Source organism: Corvus brachyrhynchos, unplaced genomic scaffold (genome assembly GCF_000691975.1).
Source record: "Corvus brachyrhynchos isolate BGI_N302 unplaced genomic scaffold, ASM69197v1 scaffold28, whole genome shotgun sequence".
In the NCBI taxonomy this organism is placed as follows: domain Eukaryota; kingdom Metazoa; phylum Chordata; class Aves; order Passeriformes; family Corvidae; genus Corvus; species Corvus brachyrhynchos.
Genome location: NW_008246058.1, coordinates 7,768,520 through 7,777,604, shown reverse-complemented (window position 1 = coordinate 7,777,604; position 9,085 = coordinate 7,768,520). Strand labels below are relative to the sequence as shown.

The window sequence follows — 9,085 nt, the reverse complement described above, 5'->3', positions numbered from 1 at the left end:
GGCCACTGTGGCTGTTAGCCTTAGCCTGGGCCGGTGGCCAGTGTTTCTTGGAGGTGGCTGGTATTGGCTCTGTTGGATGCAGGGCAGGCTTCTAGCAGCTTCTCACAGAAGTCACCCCTTTAGTCTCCCTGCTACCTAAACCTTGTCATGCACACCCAATACATATGGTAATTTTTTCTAAGTTAGTCAGCTGTCTCAAGTATTTGATCAGCTTTTGATATCTGTCAATGAAATAGCGAAATGGTTCAGGTTTTTCTTTTTCTCTTTTTTTTTTTCCACAAAGAGAGATAACTGATAATTTAATCAAGAAGTAAAGAATAGGTTTGAACTGGGCTTGGTTTAGTTTTACTGAGGGTATATTTAACAAGGTTGCAAAGGCCATAGCCCATATGATACTGCAGATTTTGGCTTTGGATGAGAATATTTCTACTAGAAATATCAATTTAATCAAGAAAGAAGTAAAAATTTATCAGAAAAACAGAAAATGGAAACACAAGATAAAGTGATAACAGAACATTTTAATCTACTGTAAAAAAAATTCTGAATTTCTGTACAATAGACTCTTAATCTAAAGGATCTGTAAAAAAACCCAAACATTTGGATATAGTAATTTAGTTTTCAACTTCACTATTTTATAGAATTAATGGTTCTATACTAATCTGATAACTGTATCCTGTTGCTGCCTGTTCCGAGCTTTCCTTTCCCCTCCCCAAGACAAGCCAGGACTTGCCTCTGCCATGTGCTGCTTTGTTCCAAGCACGGGCAAAACCAAATGTAACTCAGACTCTTTAGCAGTGTCTGATTGGCCGCTCACCCCGGGTCCGCCCCCAGTCCTCCCCTTTCCCCTTCTCCAAATAAAAGAAGGACCCAAGAGGGGGCCCACCCTCTTTGGCTTTGCAATCCTTCTGCGAACATCTGTGTGTCTCTGTTTCTGTTTGAAAGCTTCTAATCACGGGAATTAGGCAAAACTCAGCAATTACTGTCACAGGCAAAACAGACTCTGCTTAGGGAAATTGATTTAATTTATTGCCAAACACCTTCCTCTGACCTCTCCCTTCTTGGGCTTTATTTTCAAATTCTCTACATCCTTCTGGCCCAGCTGCACATGAGGACAGGGACTGGGGTTGCAGTCAGTTCATCACAGGTTTTCTCTGCCACTCCTTCCTCCTCAGCGGGAGGACTCCTCACATTATTCCCCTGCTCCAACATGGGGTCCCTCCCATGGGAGACAGTCTTCTACAAACTTCTCCAGCATAAGTCCTTGCCACAGGCTGCAGTTCTTCAAAAACTGCTTCAGTATGGGTCCCTTCTATGAGGTGCAGTCCTTCAGGAACAGGCTGCTCCAATGTGGTTCCCCCATGAGGTCACAAGTCCTGCCAGGAACCTGCTGCAGTGTGAGCTCCTCTCTCCACGGGTCTATAGATCTTGCCAGGAGCTTCAGAGGTCACAGCCTCCTTTGGACACAACCATCTGGTCGAGTGGGTACTCCTCTATGGGTATCTGCTCCACTCTTAACCTCCAAGACCATAGTCTTCATGATGGGCTGCAGGGGAATGTCTGCTCTGACACCTGAAGCACCTCCTCCCCTTCCTTCTTCACTGGTTTTGGTGTGCAGAGTTGTTTCCCTCACATATTCTCACTCCTCTATGGGGCTGCAAGTGCTTTTGTGCAAGCTTGTTTTTGTTACAGTGTTTGTTCGTTCCCTTCTCCTCCCTGCTTCTTAAATACATCCCAGAGGTTCTACTGCCACTGTGGCTGATAGACTTAGCCTTGGCCAGTGGCCAGTGTTTCTTGGAGGTGGCTGGTATTGGCTCTGTTGGATGCAGGGCAGGCTTCTAGCAGCTTCTCACAGAAGTCACCCCTTTAGTCTCCCTGCTACCTAAACCTTGTCATGCACACCCAATACATATGGTAATTTTTTCTAAGTTAGTCAGCTGTCTCAAGTATTTGATCAGCTTTTGATATCTGTCAATGAAATAGTGAAATGGTTCAGGTTTTTCTTTTTCCCTTTTTTTTTTCCACAAAGAGAGATGAACTGATAATTTAATCAAGAAGTAAAGAATAGGTTTGAACTGGGCTTGGTTTAGTTTTACTGAGGGTATATTTAACAAGGTTGCAAAGGCCATAGCCCATATGATACTGCAGATTTTGGCTTTGGATGAGAATATTTCTACTAGAAATATCAATTTAATCAAGAAAGAAGTAAAAATTTATCAGAAAAACAGAAAATGGAAACACAAGATAAAGTGATAACAGAACATTTTAATCTACTGTAAAAAAAATTCTGAATTTCTGTACAATAGACTCTTAATCTAAAGGATCTGTAAAAAAACCCAAACATTTGGATATAGTAATTTAGTTTTCAACTTCACTATTTTATAGAATTAATGGTTCTATACTAATCTGATAACTGTATCCTGTTGCTGCCTGTTCCGAGCTTTCCTTTCCCCTCCCCAAGACAAGCCAGGACTTGCCTCTGCCATGTGCTGCTTTGTTCCAAGCACGGGCAAAACCAAATGTAACTCAGACTCTTTAGCAGTGTCTGATTGGCCGCTCACCCCGGGTCCGCCCCCAGTCCTCCCCTTTCCCCTTCTCCAAATAAAAGAAGGACCCAAGAGGGGGCCCACCCTCTTTGGCTTTGCAATCCTTCTGCGAACATCTGTGTGTCTCTGTTTCTGTTTGAAAGCTTCTAATCACGGGAATTAGGCAAACTGAAGACTGTATTTCTCCCTCTTTGCTTCCACTGGTGGTATCAGCTTTGCAGCTACTATTTGCCGCTTTTAGAGCTACTGAAATGCTGGACTGCCCATGCTACCTCTCTAGGCTGCCCGAGGCTTTCTAAGGCATTGAACTACGAGACTAGCTGGTAAAAGCTGTATTTCCACAGTATCCATCTAGCAAATGACAAGCAATCACCTAGATTCAGGAATTTTTTAGTTTTGCAGCACACAGGTATAAGAAAGGATCACAGCTGTCTATAATAGAACACATAAATCTAATTCAGGTGCAAAGGGCCAGAAAAGAGATCAGAACAGATTTATATTTTCTCCCAGTGGAGTAGATACTATGGCAGAATCAACAGTCATTTATACACAAGTGTAGAGGATTTGTAAGCACGACAGTCAGTGCGAATGTGAGAAAGCATGAGATGAAGGTTTATGAGCTAGTCACTAGCAGTGAATGGGAATCTACACAAAGTAATCTGTTGTCTGATTGTTTCTTTGTTTTTTCTTCATGTATCACTTTTGTTTATTTTTTGACTGCAGGAATTAAGTATTACAGAAGTTAGTTCAGATGAATTAGGCTTGTGTTATTTAATAATTTTTAATAGGATGTAGGAAGAGAGTTAGGTATGTGTAAGTTTAGGAGCCTATTCCAGGAATATAAAGCATGATGGAAAAATTATAAAAAAAAAATTTTACACACTAAATCAGTCTGGTTTTCACTAATCAAGCTCCACTCTACTAATAGGTACCTTCCCATTATGGCAAGTAAATGCATGTTTTCATACATACGTATTTATCAATATGCCAGTTAAGAAATCAGAGGTCATTTGGATGGGAATGTTTAGAAGACTGAACAATCAGACCAGTTTATAACTAAACTTAATTGAATTAATTCCTAAGCAACACACTTTGTTATTTCATAGTTCGTGCTTCTAATTAACATCATCACTACCAGCAGAAAAGTATTACTCTTTAGTAAGGAATCATATGCTATTTTAGATGTAATAACAAAACATCCCACATCTGATGCCATTTGCTGATAATTTTTGACTGCAGTCCTTGGTGGGTCTTAGTCTCCAGTCAAGGCAGTCATGTGTGTCAGATCTCTGATGAGAAAAATCAAAACTGAAGCAGCACTGTATTCTCTGTTTTTCTTCCTAATGGTTGGTGGGTTTATGCCATTTCCCCCTTTCCTACTTATTGTTTTTTGTTTTTTTTTTTTTTTTGGCTGGTCAGTCATTCCTTTTATACATTAGACAGGACACTTATCCTACAATATGAATCGATGATAAATATATTTTAAAATAAAAACAGCATCCTGTAATGAAAATTTGCTAAATTTCATTTTAGTAAGCTTGAAATGGATAATAAAAATTTGCACATATGTATATACATATGTGTATCTATATGTTTTTCATTACATAAATTATCTTGATCTACACACACATTCCAGCTGCCATGACTTGACCCTTACCAGTAGAGTAATGTTCTTCTGGGGACTTTATCTTTTATTCCAATATAATTCAGAAATACTTTGATCTGCATTAGCAGGAAATTGAATGGTTTTCCAGACACTGTCTTTGACTGTAGTTTTTCTTTCTACTTTGAAGCTGGAAGAGAAAGACTGAATACCTCTAAGCTGATAAAGGCAACTAGGACCAAAATCTAGAAATGGACATCTAAGAACTTCTTTATATTTTTGATCAATACAGTTGTTACTAGAGATAATACTTCTCCCAAATGTTTCAAAAGAACAGTGAAAAAAGTTTACTCTATGGCTTTTATTTTAGAGAAACCTCTGCCCTTTATGTAGGCTTGAGACAATTCAAAAAATTGTCCAAAAATATATCCTGCAACTTTATGAATTTTTTTTAATTGAAAAAATAAACAATGCTAATACACAAATGTGTGAATAAACTGAAAATTTTTCACAAGCAAATGAAAAGCCTTAATATTATATTGCCAGTATGCAGAATTCCACTCTTCTCAGCCTAAGGGTGATGGAGAATTTCCACGACCAAATTTAGAGAATTGGTAGAGATGTTTACAAGCACTCCATCTCAAGCTCAGAGCATCAATCTTTCTCATATATTATTAGGAATAGTTTTAAAAATAAGATTTTTGGATAAGAATTCATGGCAGGAATTCTGATTTGAAATACTTTTCTATCTTACTTCTATTTTCCACTTATAAAAGAAGTCAGTGAGATATTTTGATTTGCAAATGTACGTGTTCCACAGATAAACTGTTGACCTTTGTTCACTGTGCTCTTATGTCACACATTGTTACCCACCGCACACCACAATCTGCCCTTTATCTGAAACAAAGTAATGTAATAAACTGAACGTCCAGTGCTACCTATGGAGACATACAGGGACAAAAGATGTATTGATTTCAGCAACCTTTCTTTAAAGAGAAAGACAATTTTAGTGTTTGCAATGAATTACTTTCATCTATCTATTTGCATGTATTTCTAAGACTTTACTGTGATAGTAGACAAAACTTTAGAAAATAACTATGTCACTCACTGTAACATTTGGACAGTCCATGAATCAGAAGATACACAAATTTGGAATACTAGGTACACCATGTAAAAACATTCCATCCTTTAAGCTGGAGAGACAGGAGAGGTTTCTTTTATCTGATATCTGTTAACTTTGAACTTACTGTAACAGTAATCAATTTAAAACGTTATTTGGAGGTCTAGTACTGTAACTCACCTAGCAAGTGCAAAAGTATGACAAAGACTTTCATGAATATCTAGACTTATTTGACTTTTGTATATCTTTGAGATATCTCAAGATGGAAAGGAATCATTAATAGATACATACCAACTCAGAGAATCAAACTATTCAAATGTTCAAATTTGCCCTTTCTGAAATTTTCAGTTGATATTATTGCAAGAATTATTACATTTATTTTTGGAAGCTTAGTTTTCTCTTCAATGAACTTTTTTGAAACACTTGTCTACAGCCTTCTTGTTCATTTGACTGACTTTTTTTGAACTTTTCTACATCTTTTTTTTTTCCCCCAGACAGCCATCCTTTTCCTCTCACTCATTTTTTCCTGTTGTTAAACTTGAGTCATATCCCTGCTTCCTGACAGTGGTTTCTTTGTGAAATCCTATAAATTTTGGGTTAAACGAAAGGGATTTGTGCTCCCAAATTAATTAGGCACCCCTGCTAGGTATCAAAGAACTTGACCATAAGACTAAAATCTGCTCTGTTGATACATTTCTGTAACTTTATTTGGTGGAAAATAGGTCTTCTCTAAAAGGGTGTTACCTGTCTTTAGACCTTAGAAATACACATCTACATGTATATATGTGTAAATAAATATGTATGCTAGGATGTGGATAACATAGAAGAAGTTACTTGGCTTCCAGCTATCATGAACATTTCAAGCTATGTAAAGCTTTACTATATTCATGTTTCAAGACATTTCTTTTCTCTGTAACACGTACTGAAAAGTCTAGCCAAACATTTTAACATAAAACACGATTCTTACTGTCACATTACTTAATGTCTACCTTAATGAATCAAGACCTAATTGTTCCCAAGATTTTTTGTGAGCATTCAGCCTTTCTGCAGCATGTCTCGATACCCTGTGTCTGGCTGACACCTTTCAATATGAAGATTCAAAGATTTCACAGAATATGATCATGTCAGAGACAGCTGCCCCTATGTGGCGTATAAGATACTTATCTCTTTTAATGATGTCCTTAAAATGGAAGAAAAGCAGGTTTTCTCTCATTTCATTGTTATTTTGCAAATGTGTCTGTTTATATCATACAATTACATCAGCGCATGTGGTAAACTGTAAATGTCACAGGCATTTTTTATAATCATTGAAGTTTTCTGATGGTCATTTAGAACAACACGTGGTTCAAACAGTTCTATAGAAAAGAATTTAGTTTGAATTCTGTTAGGCACCAAAAATATAGATCCAACTATGTTCAACCTAATTACCTGGTTCTGCATTTGGACCTGCTAGATTGGAGAAGGATGGAGATGGGGGTAAAGATGAAAGTAGCTGCCCCTGTGCTATTTTCAGAAACAGATTTGCGAACCTTTCTTCTTGTACTGGCAATCTGACGTGCTTTTTTTATTATTATTTTCAGGTAACAAACTATTGATTTCTGGAAGTGATGGCTGTTCCATGCATGCTGATCAGCACATGAGCAGTGGATCCAAGCAGCAATTGATTTTCATATCAACAGTGAATCTAATGCATCCTATATGAGTTAGATTTGAACAAGAACAACCACTTTCAGGGAAAAGCCTGACATACAGATCTCTCACTCAGGCAACTGACTTCAAGAGCTGCTGAGGTAGACACCAAGATGCAGACAGAATCAGAATTTAAGATATACCCCTGTCTGCAGAGCTTCCTTATATAGATGCTAGGGTATGAATACATTTATACAGTCATAAAAATCCAGGGAGGTTGAGAAAAAGAGTTTATAGGTTGACTAAATTACTGGAAATGTAGTGCAGAAAATGCTGTAAATTATATATACATTGTTTTACTGTGGAATTAATACTTTCATCTCGTGGGAAGGACTAGAAAATAGATAAAGGTGAGTAGGATTTCAGCAAAAGAGTGGTTGGCCTCTTTGAGGCGAATACACACAAAGTTATTAGGAAATTGTCTTAAGTGGTGTCATTCTGTGAAGGATAAAAGGAACAGAAGGTGAGGCTCCTGTAAGTTGAAGGTTTATAGACATACTCTAGAGACTTTAATGAAAGTCAGTTATCAATCCTTGTTATGAAAATTATCTTTACTATATGAATAGTTCTACCACTGACACACCATAAATAAATGTAGTACAAAAAATATTTATGACAATTTTAAATTTTATAGCCAAAGCAAAACCTTTGCTAATAGGCAGAGTGGATACGATCTGGAAATACATCTAGAATATTTTTCTGGAATCAGCACTGAATGAGCATTACACAAAAAATTATGTTCATAAATCTCTTTTTTACGCTTTGATTCTGAAAGACTTCCTTCTGCATTAAAAATAATATAGCTTATGTTTATACAGCACCCTTTGAAGATGAAGACTTCTATTGCAGCCATTGCAGTTGGGAGTGAACATTATGATGCAGTGAAAGCTGCAAAATGTTTTCATTGTAATGAGCTATTTCTCTTGTTCTTTGTTTACCTCTGCTGAAATTTGGAACTCTAAGCTGTTTTTAATGCCAATTTCCTTATACAGTTGGGTTCTCTATCTGCTGATTTATCCCACACCAGTTCTCTTTTTGCCTTCCCAGTCCTGGGGAAATAGAGGGAAATTATATAGAACTAGAAATTCTGTGAACTCTTAAAGCACTAGGACATTAATGGCATTTAGCCATTTACTTCACCGGCAAATCTGTGACCTCAAATAAATGTATTTAATAAACGTGTTATAAAATCCCTTTTTCAGAGTGTGGTCCTTTGCACATGAAGGAAAGTTTCCATTAGGAATTAACATCTAATTTGAAATGTGCCCTTTGAACACAAGAAGGAAAAAGAGCAGATGACAGTGACTATAGTACTGGTATTTAGTTACACTGATTAGCTAAGTACAAAATTTAATTGTTTTAAATAATTTATAAATAATTAAAATCATAAGCCCAACTCAGCTGGTTTTATTATGAGAAGTTGACAGCTTTTATGTGAGTATTGCAGTGGAAGGAGCACAGGTAAAGATGTGAGAATTATAGGCAAACAGTTCTGGCAAGTTGTTCCATGTATCATGGTTGTGAGACACTGAAATGGTTAATGGCTTAAACATTGCTAAAATTGTGGACTTTTGCCTACTGTAGCAAACTGCAAAGAAGTAGCTGTTCATCTGTGACCACTGTAGTCCGCCCCTCCCCAAACAATCCAACTAACTGGAATTTGGACTGTGACAGGAATTTGAGGTAAAGCAGGTACTATTATCCAATCATCCCAGATCTGGGGGGAAGAATGTATCCACAGGTGATACTGGAAGAGAGATGGGAATGCTGATAGCCTAAAAATTCAGGGGACAACCTGCTGATGTGCAAAGTACTCACCCAGGTGCAGAGAGTGAGCACAGACCCACCTCAGGCTACAGCTGGGTGTTGGCTGAGATAAGAAAAAGGCAAACCCTGTGATGCAGGTACTGTCTCTTTGTCCTTACACAAGTGAACTCAGCTGTGATAACTCCCCTTCTGGGAAGTACTGGGACATTCACAGGTAGCTTGAAGGTAGTAATCTCTGCTGAGGGACCATAATGGGCCATAATAGACTCAACTGCACTGACCTCATAGGCAGCTGTAACAACTTAGACCATCAAAGACTCCTAAAAGTGTCCTGTGACTCACAGCATTACATCATTCAGTGTA

At 37.6% G+C, this 9,085-nt stretch overlaps 1 long non-coding RNA gene across 1 annotated transcript in view; it reads left to right on the top strand.

The window, feature by feature from the left end:
• LOC108449595 overlaps positions 1-8,149 on the top strand; it is a 79,312-nt gene extending 71,163 nt beyond the window's left edge. Inside the window, exon 3 of the long non-coding RNA XR_001865819.1 lies at positions 6,847-8,149. This is a non-coding gene — a long non-coding RNA (uncharacterized LOC108449595). The remainder of the gene's footprint in view (positions 1-6,846) is intronic.
• Positions 8,150-9,085: the final 936 nt, after the last annotated feature.